Source organism: Gopherus evgoodei, chromosome 4 (genome assembly GCF_007399415.2).
Source record: "Gopherus evgoodei ecotype Sinaloan lineage chromosome 4, rGopEvg1_v1.p, whole genome shotgun sequence".
NCBI lineage: Eukaryota > Metazoa > Chordata > Testudines > Testudinidae > Gopherus > Gopherus evgoodei.
The window spans coordinates 117044133-117065861 of NC_044325.1; the positions used below are offsets into that span (position 1 = coordinate 117044133).

Sequence of the window (21729 nt, forward strand, 5' to 3'; positions counted from 1 at the left end):
TGGTCCCATCTCTAGTGCAGACACTCCCTAATCTCTTCACTCAAGAAGGCCTCCATGGAGGCACCTGGGATTTTAAGGTCCCCCTCCTGCACTTTTCAAATGTCTTACTTTTCTACACTCAGATTTGGGGGTCTGGTCTGAATTCCACTGAAGTCAATGTGTGGCTTTCCATTGAAAAAGTCTCTTTCCCACCATTATCATTGTCATCCACGGTAAAATTTTCAGATGATACAAAATTACTTGAGGTGGCAAAATTTTCAGATGAAGCAAAGTTACTCAAAATAGTCAAGTCCAAAGCAAACTGCGAAGAGATACAAAGGATCTCACAAAACTAGGTAGCTGAGCAACAAAATGGCAGATGAAATTCAATGCTGATAAATGCAGATGGGAAAACATAAGCCTAACAATACATACAAAATCATGGGGGTCTAAATCAACTGTTACCACTCAAGAAAAAGATCTTGAAGGCATTGTGAATAGTTCTCTGCAAACATCTGCTATATGTGCAGTGGCAATCAAAAACCTAACAATGTTAGGGATCATTAGAAAAGGGATATATAATAAGACAGTGTATCATGATGCCACTATAATAATCCATGGGACAGCCACATATTGAATACTGAATGCAGTTCTGGTTATCTCAGATTAGGCCTCAACTGCAGTAGTGTGTCCAGTTCTGGGCACCACATTTCCGGAAAGATGTGGGCAAACTGGAGAAAGTCCAGAGGACAGCAACAAAAATGATTAAAGGTCTAGAAAACATGATCTCTGAGGGAAGATTGAAAAAATTTGGTTTGTTTAATCTGGAGAAGAGAAGACAGAGGGGACATCATAAAAGTTTTCAAGTACATAAAAGGTTGTTCTATGGAAGATGGAGAAAAATTGTTCTCCTTAACCTCTGAGGATAGGACAAGAAGCAATGGGCTGTCTAGGTTGGACATAAGGAAAAAACTTCCTGTCCTGGAATAAATTTAGGGAGGTTGCGGAATGTCCATCACTGGAGATTTTTAAGAGCAGGCTAGACAAACATCTGTCAAGTATGGTCTAGATAATCCTTAGCCCTGCCACGAGTGCAGGGGACTGGTCTACACCTCTTGAGGTCTCTTCCAGTCCTACACTTCTATGATTATAACCATTCATATTATATATGTACTGAAATGTTTAACGTATAGCTAAGATTAGATAGCACATGGATATATATGATGAGGCGTTTATATACCATTTATTATGTTTGTTTTTCTGTGTATTTTAAAGTTTAATAAAAAGTTAATAGAAAAAATGCTCACCTGGCATGGAAAATGTTATTTATCCTAGGTATATTAAATTACCTCCTATTGTTATTTGTTCATTGTAGGGCCTTTGTTCCACCTCATCTCCCACCCCAGTGGATCGGGGGGAGGGCTGAGAAGATCTATGCAGAACCATAAAGAAATCCCAAACCAGGCCACATTCCCCTACTTCTGGGTTTCACTCTAAAACTGGAAATTCAGACTATGTTTGTGAACCACAGCAAATCTGGGCCACTTTACAGTTTCCAGGTACAAACTGACCATTCCAGTTTCCTGTCGCAGACAAAGCCATCTGCTGTTGCACTACCAACTGCATCATGAAGGCTTAAGAAGAACTTCATTTAAGCTGAAAAGCGTGTCTCTCTCACCAGCAGGAGTTGGTTCAATAAAAGGTATTACCTCACCCGGCTTGTCTCTCTAATATTCTGGGACTGACACAGCTATAACCACACCGCTTAAAACTTCCTCCATTTCCAGGGCTGTAAAGCTAGCGCCTTTTTTGAGCACACCACATTTCAGTTTAAAAAACAAATCCCCTTCTAGTAGAAGTTAACTAGCACACCAGGTCATCGGTTAAAACAATACACAAAGAGCAATGTCAATACAATGCTGTTGTTCATTAGAAAGTGCTGCAGGTTTATTTCACTCTTCAAAATTAGTTTTATAGACCAGTTGTTTTGGAACTAAAACCCAGCACCCACTTGCAGCTAAGCATTATAGTTGAGTACAGAAATCAATTATGAGGCCACCCTCTTCTCCTCTGAAGCTAAATCTATGCAGTGTTAGTATCAAGGGCCCAATCCTGCAGTGTAACTATAAATCTCTTTGGTTAGCATTTCAAAGTCAAAAATATTCTCTGATGTTTTACTTCTGGTGAATCTTCCTCTGCTTTCTATGTCACAGTATTACCAGCCATCCACTTTCATTGACTAATATTAGTAACTTTTTAAAAGCCTAAAGAAATCCCAGGTTTCAGATCCTTCAGGGCCATAAAAGGTTAATGGTTCTTTAAGCAAAGCAGCTCTAGGACAATGGCAGAGATAATGCACACACAGAGAACTCAAGCTCAGGGCCTCATTGGCAACCAGGTGACACAGTAATTGGAGCTGATATGACCACACAAGCGGGGAGTGCTCTGCTGTAATCCAAGCTGCACCTGTAAGAAAACAACCTGTTACGCATTTGAGCTGCTGCCAGCTAATCAGCTGGTGCTTTCACCAAGTGCACCTGGAGTCCTTATGGGTCCAGTGCTGCTTACGTTTAAGTCAGTTGGAAGACTTCCAGTATGAGCACAGGAATTGCCATACAGGATCTGAGTGACTCTATCTAGACAAGTGTTCTGTCTCTGCCAGTGGTTTGTACCAGCTGCTTCAGAGGAAAGTGTAAGAAACCCTCCAGTAGGTGGTTATGGCATAATCTGTATTCAGACAAAGTTTTCTCCTAAACTCCATAACTGAGAGGTTGGCTTGTGCCCATAAACTGACTGACTCTTTTTCAGCCTTGCTACTCCAACTCTGGATGTTCTTTTTATCCATAAAAATATCCTGGGTTTTTTGGAATCCTGCTACACTCTTGGGAGCAATGAGATCTTGTGACAATTTGTTCCACAGGCTAGTTGCATGGACAAAGCATTTCCTTGTCGATTTTAAAATTGCATTGACTTCAGTGGTGCAGAACCAAGCCCTATATTTTTATTCAACTTCTTCCTTCATCCTCCCCTCTCTGTATCAAAGCAGTTTGTACTCAAAGATCACAGGACTGGGCCCCTGATCAGCTGAGAATGATCTCAATGTGACAGTGAGCAAGTTTTAGAATGTTCAGACTCCATATGGCTCCTGCAGGTATATGGGAAAGTTTTCTATCAGCATGTTTCAGGGAAGCAGCTGAAATGTTCCTTAAACCAGGGTTACAAAATGTCAGTCTGATCATATCACAGAGGCTTATAAGATTCCAGATTCCTTAATTACAGGCTTTAGTCTGTGAATTTTAAGGGAAATCCCTACAGCATGTTGATTTGGATTATTACTGAGTAAAAAAGCCAACAGGGAGTTACAGTCAAGCACAGCAAGATAAACCTGCTCCATAAAAATAATTAAAAGCCTGTGTTTTTCCAACGATAGGGCTGTGCCATAAAACTGTTGCCTTTCTTGGCAGAGATCTACATGGGGTTTGAGAAAATAATTTCTGTTTAGAGAGGAACTGCTTGGAATGAAATGTGCCTACTTGAGGTTTTCTAAACTCCAATCATCTGCCAAAGCCTTTAAGGATTAGAGTTTTAAAAGATCTGAGACCTGACTAAAGGACTTTGGGGCAGGCCCTTCATTTCAGGTATTTTGCTGTCTACACACTACAAACTTAAGAAACATGATGCAAGGAGGAAAGGAGACAAGCTGAGCAGGTTTAGGAACATACAGGTGCCTCCCAGCATGGTGAAGGGCTATTGTAATGTTTAGAAAATCCCTGGTGCTATGGATGTTATATTTCTCCTCACCATTTTCTCACTTAGAAGACCCATTTCTTCCATGAGGCCCACAACAGAAATATCAGTATCTACATATAATATCTACCTACAATCTCAATATCTTCTCTGTGGGCCAGATTCTGAACCTTACTCCTGGGGAGTCATACCTGATTCCACAAATCAACGGAACTACTTGCAGAGTAAGACACTTGCGCTCGTTGAGCAGTACATTGGAATCTGATCCTCTATGTGGCTGTTAGGCCCTGATCAGGACCGGCTCTAGGCACCAGCAAACCAAGCATGTGCTTGGGGTGGCACAATTCCAGGGGCGGCATTCTGGGAGGTTTGGTGTTTTGTTGTTGTTGCTTGGGGAGGCAAAAAACCTAGAGCCAGCCCTGGCCCTGATCCTGACAAGGCTTACATGCCCATGCTTAATATTAAGCATACAAGTCATCTCATCAAAGTCAGTGGTTTTGATAAGATTACTGTCACATGTTTAACATGAAGCATGAGTAAGTCATTGCAGGTTTGGGATCCAAGATTGTTAACTCTCCAGGAAAGGTACAGTGCTAAATTCATTGTCTGATTTTAGCAAACAATAGATTACAAAAAATAATCCCAAACTCCCCCCCAAAACAAGATACTTTGCATTTGATTCGCCACTAAATTACTCCAGTTTATTTTGGTGCAACTGAAATGGAATAATACCAGTATGACATTAGAGAAATGCAGGGGTGGACCAGGCCCTTTGTTATTAAACAGCATGGGCTGGATTCTTGATTGTGGGCCAACAATTTGCTGCTGGGGAAGCGTCGGAGCTAATTGCCAGTGCTCTGATTCTATGCCACCAGTGCCAGCATCTGTTAGAGCAGCCAGCAGAGGACCAGCACAGCATTATGAAGCATCTCTGACACATCCTTTTCCTTCCCCACCCCTTGCTGGACAGTGGGGGGCAGCTACCTCAGGAGCTTTACAGCAGCAGTGGGAATTCCAGGAGGGGAATTCTCCACTGACTATTTACAATTGACAGGGGCTCCATCTGTGCCACCTGAGAAGTGCAAAGGGTGTGGAGTTCAACAGAGAATCTGAGGCCATGTGTCATTAACTGGAACATGTACACTTTCTATGTGGTTTTCTATTCCCTGAAAGGTTTTGTGGTGCGTTTCTATTTTGAGATTACTGGCAAAAGTGCAGATAATGCATCTGTCATAGTATAAGACAGTCCCCTGCCCTGGAGAGTTTACAATCTAGAAGAAACAGAAGTGTATCCACCCCTTCCCCTCACTCTCCTCCCAGCACCAAAAAAAAAAAAAGACTATTCTGATAAGATTTCCATCTTGGTTTTTGTTTGGACTCACTTTGAAGATTTTGATCAGAACCACACTAAATGGTCTGAGGTTCACAGTCATCACTAGGTATGGCAGACGTCTTTGATTTTTTTTTTTTAAACAAGAATAAAAAGAGATTTAAAATCTAAAGAAAGTCAGTGTGATACCTTACAATCAATAAAATAAAAACATATCACTTTCAGGGTGAAAATGATCCCTTCACCCCCAATCCTACAAACGTTTATGCACGAGTACTTCTGCGCATATGACCAATTCCACTGAACTTGGAAGTTGATGTATTATTGAGACTATCCACTGAGACAGGTTTAAAATGTTAACTGTATTTACCTCTGTCTTTATGTTCAACAACTATTTTGGAAAGACAAGGTGGATGATGTCATATCTTTCATTGGACCAACTTCTGTTGGTGAGACAAGCTTTTGAGATACACAGAGCTCTTCCACAGGTCTGGGAAAGGTACTCAGGGCTTGTCTTCATGTACAGTGCTACCATGGTGCAGCTGCACTGGTGCAACTGGTGAAACTCTCCCCTTGACATAGCGCTGTCTACCTGGGGGGGCTAGGTTGGCATAACTACATAGCTCAGGGATGTGACTCTTTCACACCTCTGAGCAAGGTAGTTATACCAATAGAGGTCTGTAGACCTGACCAAACTGTAACTCCCATAATGCACCATGGCTAAGGACTCCCATGATGCACTGGGTTCCTTTCTCCAACTGGGGAGACCACAGTGCATCATGGGAGATGTAGTCCAACAAGGGAGCTTAGTCTATAAAAGAGAATGAGAGCTGGAGACATATAAACTACAATATCCCTGAGTCACCCCACCAGCATTTCCAAAGCAAATATTTTGGAATTTGAATTTCTGCCAAAATTGAAGTTTTTCATGGGGAAAAAACCCCATTTCTCAACCAACTCTACAATTAAACACTGCAAGTCTGATTTTCAGATGTGCTAAGTAGCTTCAGCACCCTCTGATCTCAAGTGGCGCAGTGTATGCTCAGTACTTCTGAAAAATCAGGCTCTTTGCAGTGCCAGAAGTTTATCACTAAGGGCTTGTCTACATCAGAAAGTTGCAGCGCTGGTGAGGGAGTTACAGCGCTGCAACTTTGAAGGTGTACACATCTGCAGGGCACCACCAGCGCTGCAACTCCCTGTTTGCAGCGCTGGCCGTACTCCTGTTTTGTCTCGGGTGTAGAGGATCCAGCGCTGGTGATCCAATGTAGACAGTTACCAGCGCTTTTCTTGACCTCCGTGGAAGGAGGAAGCCTCTGGTAATCAAGCTGGTTTCCTTTCCCGGTTTGCTCTCTCGGTCCCGGAGCCAGCCAGCAAACCGCAGGGAAGGAGACCTGCTTGCTCGGGGTTCCGGGACCGAGAGAGCAAACCGGGAAAGGAGACCAGCTTCGCCGCGGTTTGCTCTCTCGATCCCGGAGCCAGCCAGCAAACCGCAGGGAAGGAGACCTGCTTGCTCGGGGTTCCGGGACCGAGAGAGCAAACCGGGAAAGGAGACCAGCTTCGCCGCGGTTTGCTCTCTCGGTCCCGGAGCCAGCCAGCAAACCGCAGGGAAGGAGACCTGCTTGCTCGGGGTTCCGGGACCGAGAGAGCAAACCGGGAACGCCGCGGTTTGCTCTCTCGGTCCCGGAGCCAGCCAGCAAACCGCAGGGAAGGAGACCTGCTTGCTCGGGGTTCCGGGACCGAGAGAGCAAACCGGGAACGCCGCGGTTTGCTCTCTCGGTCCCGGAGCCATTCAGCAAACCGCAGGGAAGGAGACCTGCTTGCTCGGGGTTCCGGGACCGAGAGAGCAAACCGGGAAAGGAAACCAGCTTCGCCGCGGTTTGCTCTCTCGGACCCGGAACCCCGAGCAAGCAGGTCTCCTTCCCTGCGGTTTGCTGGCTGGCTCCGGGACCGAGAGAGCAAACCGCGGCGTTCCCGGTTTGCTCTCTCGGTCCCGGAACCCCGAGCAAGCAGGTCTCCTTCCCTGCGGTTTGCTGGCTGGCTCCGGGACCGAGAGAGCAAACCGCGGCGTTCCCGGTTTGCTCTCTCGGTCCCGGAACCCCGAGCAAGCAGGTCTCCTTCCCTGCGGTTTGCTGGCTGGCTCCGGGACCGAGAGAGCAAACCGCGGCGTTCCCGGTTTGCTCTCTCGGTCCCGGAACCCCGAGCAAGCAGGTCTCCTTCCCTGCGGTTTGCTGGCTGGCTCCGGGACCGAGAGAGCAAACCGCGGCATTCCCGGTTTGCTCTCTCGGTCCCGGAACCCCGAGCAAGCAGGTCTCCTTCCCTGCGGTTTGCTGGGTGGCTCCGGGACCGAGAGAGCAAACCGCGGCGAAGCTGGTTTCCTTTCCCGGTTTGCTCTCTCGTCCCGGAACCCCCTTTGAAGCCGCCCAACAGCGCTGCAGTGTGGCCACATCTAACACCACTTGCAGCGCTGGTTGCTGTAAGTGTGGCCACTCTGCAGCGCTGGCCCTATACAGCTGTACTAATACAGCTGTAACAACCAGCGCTGCAAAATTTTAGATGTAGACATGGCCTAAATGTGTCTATTGCCTCTTGATCAACCAACCAGTGCAGCCTAGTGCAGGAGCTGGAGATTATATTTCAGCTTTGATTAGGGAGTGGGGTGCCCTGTCTATATATTTCACACTGCACTATACTTTCCTTTTTTTCCCCTTATAGAGGATTTTTCCTCACCGTGGGAGTATATCTCTTGACCTGCTGATGCTCCTGGAGTTTCTGAGTCACAGTTCTTTCCTGACTCAGCAGCTATATTTCATGTACTGCAGATAAATTACACAGCACACTAGCTGCCTGGCTCAGCACATGAAAGGGCATGTTCCCAAGAGGAGGTTTTCCCTCACTAGAAGAGATAGGAAATACCAGAATCCAAGTGTTCCCAAAGAAGCTTTTGCATCAACAGACAAAAACAGTCACTTTCTCAGCCTAAGAGGTAATCTGCTATGTTGGAGTGAAAATTTTCCATGAAGAGAAGCCCACCTAAGAGCTGTAACCTGACACCAGAAGTGAGGCCGGGCAACCTTGGGTTTTGTAATAAATAAACCATACTATGTAATTGTGTGACAGGCTGCCTTAAAGGCAGACAAGTGCAATCTGGGAAGTATAACCCAGGTAACCAAAATGTTATACGGCTTCTTGGTTCCCTCGAGGACTGATCCGTTTTGTTTCACTGTGGGCCATTCTGTGAATCCATGGATAATGTCTTATTTATAGGCGTTTCTGAGTCATTTGAGCACCATAGTATCTGAGGACTTGGCGCCTGACCTACTGAAGTCTCACCATAAGCTCTGCCCAGTTTAAAAGTTTCAGTTCTGCTGACTTCTGGCAATCAGGGCCTTGATTGGCATCACTGGACAAGAAGTGGCAGGAATAACACACGCTGTTTGTTTTTCATTAGGACAGATGGGCTCTTATTTTTTCCCCAATTATTCCCCACACTGAAAGGCCATGCAGAGATCTGACTCGTCTTTCTATATGAGGAGAACTGGATATGCCTTTTTCTGAAACACGACCCTGCTAACCCTGGGTTCTTTGTCGGCAATGTCAGACACATCCTGCTGCTCCCAGTGGAGGCTGGGCATCCTGCCACCACAGCACACACAGCCTGTGGCATGAAGGATTGACCACATGGCCCAAATTCTGATTCACCTACCAGCCAACTAGCACTAGGATGACGAGACAACAAATTTGAAAAATCGAGACAGGGATTGTGGGGTAATAGGAGCCTATATAAGAAAAAGACCCCAAAATCGGGACTGTCCCTATAAAATCAGGACATCTGGTCATCCTAACTAGTGCCCAGGTCAGAAACAGAGTGGCTTTTCTGTTTAAACCTGTGCATTAATCAAACAAGCCCTACACATCTGTAAAGTGCAGCTCTACTATAATTTCCCCCAAATTGATCTGAATGAATTTATTTCCACAGAGAAGCTATACCAGTTAGCATGTTAATTGTGAAGTTTAAAAGCCAGTACTCTACAGATGTGCAATAAAGGTCTTGTAATTTTGATTGACTTAACTGAGGATCCAGTGACCACAAAAAAAATTCATATTTCTGCACAAGACAAAATCCGGTGCCACTGACGTCATTCTCATTATTATTAGCATTGCAGTATCACCTAGAGAGGCTCCAGCTAAGATCAGGCCCCCATTGTACAAGATACTATACAGTCATAAAGCAAGACAGTCCTTGCTCCAAAGAGTTTAAAACCTAAATAGACTAGACAGATATTAGAAGTATTATCATCCCCACTTTACATACGATATACAGCGAGATTAAATGGCACGTTTAAGGTTATACAAGAAAGCTGTAGCAGACTCAGGAACTTAAGCCTGAACTCCCAAGTACCACTTCAGTTCCTCAGTCATCCTTCCTAAGTCATTAACAAAACTCCCATTACCTTCAATGGAACAAGGATTTGGCTTCCTTTCGTCCTTTGAACCAGTGTGTTTCACCTGCTTTCCAACGCTCACCTCCTTCACTTTGCCCCATAATTGGGTAGAGAGGACTCACTGAGTACTTAGGTTTCATGGAATCATTAGAACTTTTGGAAAGTTTGAAGTTTGGTGACATTTTTCTTGTTTCTCAAAACAAGCTCTCCCCCTAAAGGTAAACTGTTCTCCCCCTCCCCAAAGAGAAATTTAATTTAAAACCATTCTGTTTTGTTTAACTAAGCAGCAGAGAGTGTGCTGTGCAAGATGCCACCTTGAAAGTAAATGATCTTGTTTAAAAGTATTTCTTGCTCTGTTTCCAGGACAACCAGAGGAATGAAAAATAAAAAGTAATACAACATCAAAGCAGCTGTGAAGCTGTAATTTGTCAGAACCAAACAGAGGTCAGGTCTCAGAGTCAAAGATTTTAAGGCCAGAAGGGACCAGAATGATCAGCTAGTCTGATCTCCTGGACAACACAGGCCAAAGAATTTCACCCTGTGACCTTTGTATTGAACCCAATAACTTGTGTTTGGCAGAAACACCATCTTCCAGAAAATCTTCCAGTCTTGACATGAAGACTTCAAGAGATGGAGAATTCACCACATCCCCAGGTCATTTGTTCCAAAGGTTAATCACCTTCCCTGTTAAAAACTTGGGCATTATTTCTAACTTGAATTTAACTGACCTTAACTCCCAGCCTTTGGTTCTAGTTCTGCCTTTCTCCACTAGATTATGTTTTTGTCTCAGGACAGAATTTCTGATCCTAAAGCTATATGAGTTCTCTCATCCCTCAGTGGTACTTCAGGGCGGCCTGTCCCTGAAAATTGCTGAGCATTTCATGTGACTTGAATGTGAACTGAGGGAGCTCAGCAGCGCCCTGCATGATCAGATCTTTACAGTATAAGTGCCTCAGATATTGAGACCCTGACCTTCTTATGTGTTTGTACAGCATCTTGTACTGATGGAGCTATATCAGTACTAACAAACAAAACCAGCAGCCATTTTAGATGTCTTCCCCCTCCACTATCATATTGTTAATATTTATTGTATTACAGCACTACCTGGGGCCCCTGCCAAGGATCGTGGGCTCAACTGCACCAAGTGCTTTGCAAACAGTCCCTGACACACAGAGCTCACAGTCAAGACCCAGCAGATAAATGAAACAGAGTAAAGGGAACTGGGGAAGAGGGAACACTATGAACACACTTTTGTGTAATAAGTAGCACTCTTAGACTGCCACTGGTTTAATCATCTGCCAATCCATTGCATCAGCTATTTACCTGAAATACCAGTTAGGGGATGGACCTGAGCGGCCAAATCCTAATCACATTGTGAATAAACACCTCAGAAGTTTGGATCAGCTTTGGTTCATCCCATTACAAGGAAAGGAGACAGCAAAAAATAATTATTAATAATAATAATAATAATAAAATCAGATCTGGGTTACAGGACTTCCCACCTGCAAAGTTTACAGGTGAGGGGGTTGTTTGGATTTAGAGTTTTGATTCAGGCTCTTGTCTATCATTATTAGAACTCCCCACTGATGTCCCAGTCCCACCACCAGCAATGAGTTGAACTGTGTGACATAGGGAAGAGTAGAGGGAGAAGAGGGCAAAAGGAGAGATAGTGGAAAAGGAGGTGAGATGAAGAAGTGAAGGTGGAGGGAAAGAGGAAAGGAAGGAGCAGAGAAGGGGATATCAGAAGAAACTCCAAATACCACCAGTGTTTATTTTTCACATGTATTGGCTACTATTTTATATATATAATCTTCCCAGGAAGTAGCACCATTACTTATGTTGCTGGGTATGGGAATGCAAACAGTTATTGGTGTCTCTGCTTACAGGGAAGCCTGTGACCTGAGCCATCTGGATTTCTCAAGTATTTAGCAAAGGCAGTCATGCTAATTTGGTTAAGGTTTTCAAAGGCTTCCAGGAAAAAGTTCTCTCCTTCCCAGGGGCACTGAAGCAGTGACCTCCTGACCCATCCTTTACTGTTAGGTTCAAAAGCAGCACTGCAGCTGTTAAAGTTTTTCTTACCACCTCAGTGATTCTGTGATGGGGACTAAAGCTACTGGGACCACGTACTGTTTATCTAGACCTGACCTCTCTCCTCTGAACATGGAGAAGCTTCTTCACTGCAGCACCACACAAGCCCAACCTTAGTTACTCTCACTGACTGGCACTCACTCTGTCCACGTGTGTAAATATACCAGTGGCATTGCTAAGCTGTCCCCCACTGGGAGCTGGGCTTCCCAGGGTGATCTGGTTTGTCTATCTTTCTGCAGAAGTAAAGGCATTTAACCTGCCATGGCTTGTCTATGAAGCCTAACCCTCTATTCTCCTACTTTGATCTGGGACTCCACTCAGCCTCCAGAAATAACCTTTCACTTTTGAAAATATAACACGCTAACAGGTTATCATCATCAGTCTCCCAACACAGGTCCTTATGCCATGTAAATTTCCCTTCCCCCAGCCTCCAGCTTTTTGACAATTTTAACTTTAGAGGAGGTGAGCTGAGTGTGGTTAGTGCACATCCTTGCCACTCACTGGTGGAGGCAATTTGAAGTACCTCTCCTCATGGACTGAGGCCCCAATCCAGCAAAAGCACTTAAGCTCGTGTGTAACTTTAAGACTTAATTTCCATGTTGTGCCATGGCAGGACTACTTACGTGTCTAAAGTTAGACATGTGCTTGAGGCCTGAGTGTGGGAACGAATATATTGCTTGATTCTCCAAGGATGTAATTTTTATATTTATTTACAGTGCAAAGTGCTACCAGTTATAATTCTCCATCAGACTAGGGGCTGTTTCACACACACTTCACAAAAATATGAAGGGTCCAGATCTAATGCACCCAAGGGTCCTGAGGGAGTTTGCTGATATGATTGCAGAGCCATTGGCTATTATCTCTGAAAATTCGTGGCAATTGGGGAAGGTCCAAGACTATTGGAAAAAGGCAAATATAGTGCCCATGTTTTAAAAAGGGAAGAAAGAGAACCCAGGGAACTACAGACCAGTCAGCCTCACTTCAGTTCCTGGTAAAATCATGGAGCAGATCCTCAAGGACCATTTTGAAGCACTTGGTGGAGAGGAAGATGATCAGGAACAGTCAACATGGATTCATCAAGGGCAAGTCATGCCTGATCAACCTGATTGCCTTCTATGTTGAGATAAATGGCTCTGTGGATATGGGGAAAGCAGTGGATGTGATATATCTTGACATTAGCAAAGCTTTTGATACGGTCTCCCACAGTATTCTTGCCAGCAAGTTAAAGAAGTATGGATTGAATGAATGGATTATAAGGTGGATAGAAAACTGGCTAGATTGTCAGGCTCAATGGGTAGTGATCAACAGCCTGACGTCTAGCTGGCAGCCGGTATCAAGCAGAGTGCCCCAGTGGTCAGTCCTGGGGCTGGTTTTGTTCAACATCTTTATTAATGATCTGGATGATGGGATGACTTGTACCCTCAGCAAGTTTGCAGGTGACACTAAGCTGGGGGGAGAGGTAGATATGCTGGAGGTTAGGGATAGGGTCCAGAGTGACCTAGACAAATTGGAGGATTGGGCCAAAAGAAATCTGATGAGGTTCACCAAGGACAAGTGCAGAGTCCTGAACATAGGAAGGAAGAATCTCATGCACAGCTACAGGCTGGTGATCAACTGGCTAAGCAGCAGTTCTGCAGAAAAGGACCTGGGGATTACAGTGGACGAGAAGCTGGATACGAGTCAGCAGTGTGCCTTTGTTACCAAGAAGAAACATGGCCAGCAGATCAAGGGAAGTGATTATTCCCCTCTATTCGGCACTGGTGAGGCCACACCTGGAGTATTGCATCCAGTTTTGCCCCCCCCCCCCCACTACAGAAGGGATGTGAACAAATTGGAGAGAGTCCAGGGGAGGGCAACAAAAATTATTAGGGGGCAGGGGCACATGACTTATGAGGAGAGGCTGAGGGAACTTGGGTTATTTAGTCTGTAGAAGAGAAGAGTGAGGGGGGGGTTGATAGCAGCCTTCAATTACGTTCCAAAGAAGATGGAGCTAGGCTGTTCTTAGTGGTGGCAGATGACAGAACAAGGAGCAATAGTCTCAAGTTGCAGTGGGGCAGGTCTAGGTTGGATATTAGGAAAAACTATTTCACTAGGAGGTGGTGAAACACTGGCATGGGTTACCTAGGGAGGTGGTAGAATCTCCATCCTTAGAGGTTTTTAAGGTCAGGCTTGACAAAGCCCTGGCTGGGATACTTTAGTTGGGGTTGGTCCTGCTTTGAGCAGGGGCTTGCACTAGATGACCTCCAGAGGTCTCTTCCAACCCTAATATTCTATGATTCTATGAACCCATAGTGGAGAGTCAGGCCCTGGGTGCCCAGGTACAGAAAGAATCTACATGGAGTGGGAAGAAGGGAAAAGGTGGGATAGATGTGTCCAGGTGTAAACTCTCATTGCTAGGCTGTATGATTAGGATCAGCTACCAATACTGACAGAGGAGAGTTTAATGAAACACAATTGCAGGTTGGGTCATTAAAGTACTTTGTTATAAAGGAAGAATTCAGGCCTGGAGCTCCACTATGGTACCTGGGCTGGGAAACACCAGGTAGATTCCCTCCCTTAAGTTCCCGCACTGTGCAGGCAGGGGGAGTAGCATGCTCAGGTCTTGAGGGAGAGCCTTGCACTCACTCAGGATAATTGAAGAGTGCCACTGACAGGCTCTGAAAATCATCCTTAAAGGAGATAGCTGTATCTGGCAGGGCAGCCAACTGGCAAAGCAGAGCTAACCCCTTAGGCCTGCAAGTAGTATCTGTAACATTATGAATACCATAGCCAAGTATTCAGGGGTGGGGTGCTAAACCTGGAAAAGCTTTTGTGATGGGAATGTGTGGGACTCTGGGGTCGGGGAGAGGAACAGCAGGAATCTGAGTGGCCAATTAAATGTAGATCTGGGACTAACTGTACACCTTGAGGCATTGCTTTCCTATGATTAATTAGCTTTGCCTATGTTTACACTTTGTCATTGTTCACAGTTGTATTTCACACATTTCTATAGCACAATCTCATTGTTGAAGCCTTGGGGCAACACACCCCTGGCAAGTACTTTATTGCACTTGAAAACTTCTCCGGTAATGCTTACTGTTTTCACAGTGCCTTCCTGATCTCAAACAGCTTCTGCAAAGGAAGGGCAGCCTTATCCCCATTTTTACTGAGGCCATGTCTACATCTAAAATTTTGCAGCGCTGGTTGTTACAGCTGTATTAGTACAGCTGTATAGGGCCAGCGCTGCAGAGTGGCCACACTTACAGCAACCAGCGCTGCAAGTGGTGTTAGATGTGGCCACACTGCAGCGCTGTTGGGCGGCTTCAAGGGGGGTTCCGGGAACGCGAGAGCAAACCGGGAAAGGAGACCAGCTTCGCCGCGGTTTGCTCTCGCATTCCCCGAACCACCCTGCAAACCGCAGGGAAGGAGACCTGCTTGCTCGGGGTTCCGGGAACGAGAGAGCAAACCGGGAAAGGAGACCAGCTTCGCCGCGGTTTGCTCTCGCGTTCCCGGAGCCACCCAGCAAACCGCAGGGAAGGAGACCTGCTTGCTCGGGGTTCCGGGAACGAGAGAGCAAACCGGGAAAGGAGACCAGCTTCGCCGCGGTTTGCTCTCGCGTTCCCGGAGCCACCCTGCAAACCGCAGGGAAGGAGACCTGCTTGCTCGGGGTTCCGGGAACGAGAGAGCAAACCGGGAAAGGAGACCAGCTTGATTACCAGAGGCTTCCTCCTTCCACGGAGGTCAAGAAAAGCGCTGGTAAGTGTCTACATTGGATTACCAGCGCTGGATCACCAGCGCTGGATCCTCTACACCCGAGACAAAACGGGAGTACGGCCAGCGCTGCAAACAGGGAGTTGCAGCGCTGGTGATGCCCTGCAGATGTGTACACCTTCAAAGTTGCAGCACTGTAACTCCCTCACCAGCGCTGCAACTTTCTGATGTAGACAAGCCCTTAGAGAGAACTAAAGGCACAGATAGGGGAGTGCCTTGCCCAAGGGAACAGAGTAAGTCTGCAGCAGAGTTGGGGATAGAACCCAGGCCTCCTGACTCCCAAGCCTGCAATCTAGCTACTAGACCACACTGCCCTCTCTTACAGGACTCTATTCTATGCTTTAGGCCAAATACAAGTTTACTCCACACACTAGGAGAATGAGGAACCTACTAGTGAAAAGACACATTCTTTTTGTATTTTGCATGAACAACTCCCATTATCTATTTTAAAACATTACATTTCCCCCCTTATATGATATCAGTAGGCAAGCCCCAGTGAGCCACATTAATACCCCTCCCCCATTCTTTATACTTTAGAAGTGTGGGTACTCTAGAAGTTGGAGCAGGGATCTGACTGTGAGAACTACTGTGTTCCCTTTCCCTATTCTGCCAGAGTGAGCTCAGTTTCCCCATCAGCAAGGGGTGGGTAGGGAGAATTAATTAACATCTGTAATGATGTTTAAGATCCTTGAATGAAAGGGCAAGGTAAGCATCACGGATTTATGATTTAAGGGCAGAGGGTTACTATTAAAGGGCAAATGATTAACAACAATCTCGCAGGTAGAGAGGTATGAGTCTGGAGCCATCTGATTGCTAAATCTCTTGTTAGTTTCCCTTCCCTTCTTCCCCTCAAGTGGAAAGCTTTCCCACGCCAGCTGCTACACCCACTTGCTGGCAAAAGTCCAACTAGAATCTTTCAGCCATGAGAGTTTGATGCCTTGTCCTTTACACAGACAACACAGGTTTGTCAACAGCATCAGCCAGCAAGGGAAGGAGCCGGGCAGGAAAACAATATAAAAGGAGTTTCCATGAGGAGGACGCATATGGCGTTTCCACAACCGAAGGCAGGGATGAAAGAGAGGATTTTGTGGTCAGTGTCAGGCTGCAGACTAGCTCCATGAGAGTAAACAGATCTCTGAACACATCAGTGCAGATTCACCCTGCCCAAGCTCTGCAGGGAAAGGGGAGCAGCAGATAGTTGCGGCTCCCTGATCCTGAATTGCCAGGTCCTGGTGTAAATTAAAGTTGCAGAGCAGAAGCTCTAACTTATGCCACCAGCTTAAAGCTATTGGTGAGTCATAGTCATCCGTGATCAACCACTACAACAGGTCTTTCTCCTCTGTCACTTCCCACTAATACGTCCCCAGTTTATAGCAAAATTTCTTGTTGTTAGTCCCTCAGTGCATGACCTTGTATTTTGCACTATTCAGTTTCATCCCATTTCTATTACTTCAGTTTACAAGGTTGCCCAGACCTTCTTGTAGGATATTTCTAGCCTCCTCTGTATTGGTAATACCTCCCAACGTTGTGCCATCTGCAAATTTTATTAGCACACTCCCACTTTTTGTGCCAAGATCAGTAATAAAAATATTAAATAAGGTTGGTCCCAAGACCGAACCAGGAACTCCACTAGTAACCACCCTCCAGTCTGACAATTCACCTTTCAGTATGACCCGTTGTAGTCTCCTTTTTAACCAGCTCCTTAATTCTCATGTTAATCTCCATCTTCTCCAATTTAACTAACAATTTCCCATGTGGAACTGAATCAAATGCCTTACTGAAACCCAGGTAGATTACATCTACTGCACTTCCTTTGTCTAAAAAAATCAGTTATCTTCTCAAAGAAGATTAGGTTGGTCTGACACGATCTACCTTTTCAGAACCATGTTGTTTTTTTATCCAAATTACCATTAACCTCTATGTCCTTAACTACTTTCTCTTTCAAAATTTGTTCCAAAACCTTGCATGCAACTGAGGTTGAACTAACAGGCCTGTAGTTTCCTGGATCACTCCCCAACGCCACCCTTCTTAAAAACCAGGAACCATATTAGCAATTCTCCAATCACAGGGTACAACCCCCAAGTTTACAGATTCATTACAAAATGCTTGCTACTGAGTTTGCAATTTCATGTGCCAATTCCGTTAATATTCTTGGATGCAGATTATCTGACCCCCACTCCTCATTTTAGTCCCATTAAGATGTTTGAGTTTGCCTTCCACCTCGGATGTGGTAATTTCTATCTCCTCCTTCCTATTATCCACCCTGCCACCGCTCCAAGCTCTTCATCAGCCTCATTAAAAACTGATGCAAAGCATTTGTTTAGGTTTTGGGCCATGCCTAGATTAACTTTAATCTCCACCCCATTTTCAGTGTTTAGTGGTCTGTATCCCATACTGTAAGGTAATATTTGAGCAGTTGTATTGTTAGCCTCTATGTCTGTGTAAATCACCAAGCAGAAGAGGCTTGATCTTCAAGAGAAGGTGTTACACACCCATTCCAAAAAGAAAGATTCACCCATATCAGAGAGACAATTGTGGGAAATTACAACTGGAATTTTCTTACCTATCAATAAGGCCATGGCTACACTTGCAAATGTAGAGCGCTTTGAGTTAAACCAGCCTTCGTAAAGTGCAGCAGGGAAAGCGCTGCAGTCTGTCCACACTGACAGCTGCAAGTGCACTGGCATGGCCAGATTTCCAGGACTTGCAACAGCATTGGGAGCAGTGCATTATGGGCAGCTATCTCACGGAGCACCTCTTCCCATTCTGGCACTGTGGCTTGTGGGAAGGGGGTGGTGGGGCATCCTAGGTCCTGTCCCAGTGCCCTGTGATGCATCAGTTTGCATCCCAGCAATTCCTGTGCTTCCGTCCACATTTGGTGCCATCTTTCAACTTTTTTTGTACTGCACGCTCTATCTTCCCTTTCGGTCTGCAAGAATGGAGCCCGAACTGCTGAGGAATATGCTGATGAGTCCAGCCAGCACGTCACGTTTGGCAGTCAAGTTACTCCTTAAGATCCAAACTGACAGCGAGGACTCCGATGATATTGACTTGAGTAATGCATACAACACGAGATTGCTTGCGGCATTCAGGGGTACTGAATGCCCCCTCTAGTAAGGTTAATAAGGGGCACTGACTACCTTAATGGCAATTCTCCTTTATTTGGGCTCCTGCCAGGCAACCCCCAGCAGCCTCTTGCTCCAATGGAATGTTTTAGCACTCACGATCTGTGATATCTCAGCTCCTCAGTGGAACATGCTTCAGGTTAGGTAGGATGGGGGTTTTGGTTAAGGCACTAGGGTAGAACTCCTGAGAAGATCTGGGTACAATTTCCAGCTATGCCACAGACTGCCTGTATGACCTCAGGCAAGTTACTTACGTCAGTCCCCCATCTATGCAATGGGGATAATATTACTGCCTTTCTCCCAACCTTTGTCTGTTTAATCTATTTAGACAAAGTTCTACAGAGCCAAGTTTGTCTCTTGGTAGATATATTTACAGGGCCTAGAATGATCATACTATGGTTGGGGGCCTTCCACCCCACTGGAACAGAGAATAACTATTATAGACACACTAGAGAGGAGCAGGGATTTATTTTCTGTTTTGCAATTTCTTTTATTATAAAAACGTCATTACCCTCAGGGGTTTTAAATCAATAGCAAATAGGCAAAAACATTAATGTGCCTCATTTACTTTCCATGTCAAGAATGTAGTGCTAGGTTAGGCCACATGACCATGTCTCAGGTAATTGAAACAGTTGGAAATGCAAAGATAATAAAAATTTGTTACCTAGGGAGAATACAGTTTATTATAACATCTACCCTGTAAGGTTGTATTCTTAATTAAGGATTTTCTAGTGACTACAGAAATCATAACACTCAAATATGGTTTCATTTGTACATGTCACAAGCACTGCAGAGATAGAAATACTGCCTACATGCACATTCAGGCATGTACTTCATTTTTCATTGTAATGCTTAGGCAAAAAAAAAGCAGATATCTCTAAATACATGAAGTACTTAGAGCCCTCATAACCATAGTATCTGAGTGCCACACAACCGTGAATGTATTCACCCTCAACACCCCAGTGAGATAGCATTTCCCTATTATCCCCATTTTACAGATGGGGAACTGAGACAGACAGACTAAGGCTGTGTCTATACTAGAGAGCTTACAGCAGCATCACTGTAAGATCTCACTTGTAGCCGCTCTGTGCTAACAGATGAAGTTATCTCATCGACATAATTAATCCACCTCAACGAGAGGCGGTAGCGCTGTCCACACTGGCACTTCTGTCAGTGTACCTTATGTCACTCGGGGAGGTGTTTTGTTCAGAGCATAGAACTGAACCTGTGTAATTGACTAGTGATTCTTGAGACAACTTAGAGGGCCCTGATTTTCAAAGGGCAAGTGCTCAGAATTTAAGATAAGCCCAGAAAACGGAGGTACCCAAAAATCTCTAGGCACTTTTCAGAAATTAGGCCATTTGGTTTTTAAGTAGCAAAATAAAGACTTTCAAGGATCAATGGGGAGAACCTTCCACTTTAGGATGGCAGCAGTTGGGAGCAGGTATTTAGAATTGATCAAAAGTTACCCTCAGGCCAACTTACAGCAGTGGATAAAGATCATGTTTTATCTCCCTGTCTTGAGGGTCTTCCATTGCTACCTTCCTACCCCTCCACCCCAAGTACAACCACAATTATCTAAGTAATGTTGCCATACCCAAACCATACATTCCACCAACAGGACTGGAAATTATCCCCATTCCCAGCTGATCAGAAGGAGGAGAGGATTCTGAGGAAGGAGGTATTTCGAGAGCACGGGTGGGCAAAAATACAGCCCACAGGCCAGATCCAGCCCATCTAACATTTCTCTGTGGCCCACCATGCTCTTTGGCTGCCCCCTTGCGATCTCCAGGCCACTAAAAGTCCCACAGCGCAGCGGGGTGCTCAGGCAAGCTGGCTGCCTGCTGAAGCCCACCCGCCTGCTGCAGCCCCACACTGCTCCCAGAAGCAGCCGGCTGCTGCTGGCATGTCTCTACGCACCCCTCATGGGGGGTGAAGCAGCTCCATGCACTGCCCCACCCCCCCCAAAACCATCTTCATTGCTCCCATTGGCTGGAAACCATCTAATGGGAGCTACAGGGGTGGTTCTTGCAGGCAGCACATGGAGACCTGTTGCCCCCTGCCCCTCAAGGGGCATGCAGAGATGTGCCACAGTGCCAGCAGCTGGCCACTTCCGGGAGTGGCGTGGGGCCATGGCATGCAAGCAGCCTGCCTGAGCATCCTGCTGCGCTGCTAGCCAGGAGCTGCCTGTGGTAAGCACCTCCCGGCCAGAGCCTGCACTTTGCACCTCCTCCCCCAGCCCAACCCTCTGCCCCATGTCAGAACCCCCTCCTGCTCCCAAACCCCGCACCTCCCTCCATTAATGCAGTAGAAATGTGCGGCCTGTGACAACTTACCAAAATTCATGGAGTGACCCCCTTGCGAAAATTATTGCCCACCCCTCTTCTAGAGGATAGTTACCCTCACACTTTTAAAGCCCTTAAGGAATAGAGCTGTGCCATGGTAGCATGCCAGGCACTAGTGGTGATTCCACACTTACTGGCACAGCGCACTGCCACAGGGTAAGCCCAGAGGGAACTGATTCCTGCACCTCCATCAGTGCAATCTCTTCTTTAGCAATACAAGGCCCGTTCCAAACCCCATGAAAATTTCAGGATTAGGCCCATGGAGGGAAGCAGAGAGATGGCAGTTGTCAGAGAGCTTATTCCTTCACTCTCTCATTTCCCTGGTCCTTCTTGCATGAAGAGAGAGCAACAATACCCGAAGTCCAAAGATGCAAACAATTCGATGTTTATTGGGGTTGTCATAAACAGATAGTTAAGGGTTAATAGAACAGGAGGCCTTCATGTCTCTTTTGATTGTAAAGGGTTAACAAGTTCAGTCAGCCTGGCTGTCACCTGACCAGAGGACCAATCAGGGGACAGGATACTTTCAAATCTTGAGGGAGGGAAGTTTTTGTGTGTGCTGTTAGTGTTTGGTTGTTGTTCTCTCTGGGTTCTGAGAGTGACCAGATGTACAACCAGGTTTTTCTCCAATCTCCCTGATACAGGTTCTTATAGATTCAAAATAGTAAGTACTAGGTGATAAGGCGAGTTAGGCTTATGTTTGTTTTCTTTATTTGCAAATGTGTATTTGGTTGGAAGAAGTTCAAATGTGTATTTTGCTGAAAGGATTTTAATTTGTACTTGAATACTTAGACACTGGGAATACCCTCCCAGCCTATAGCTGAAAGACCCTGTAACATATTCCATCTTAAATTTACAAAGATAATTTTTACTGTTTTTTTTGTCTTTAATTAAAAGCTTTTCTTGTTTAAGAACCTGATTGT

At 45.5% G+C, this 21729-nt stretch overlaps 1 protein-coding gene across 6 annotated transcripts in view; it reads right to left on the reverse strand.

The window, feature by feature from the left end:
• RASSF7 (Ras association domain family member 7) overlaps window positions 1-21729 on the reverse strand; it is a 148569-nt gene that overhangs the window by 90354 nt on the left and 36486 nt on the right. The gene's annotated exons all lie outside the window — the stretch shown is intronic.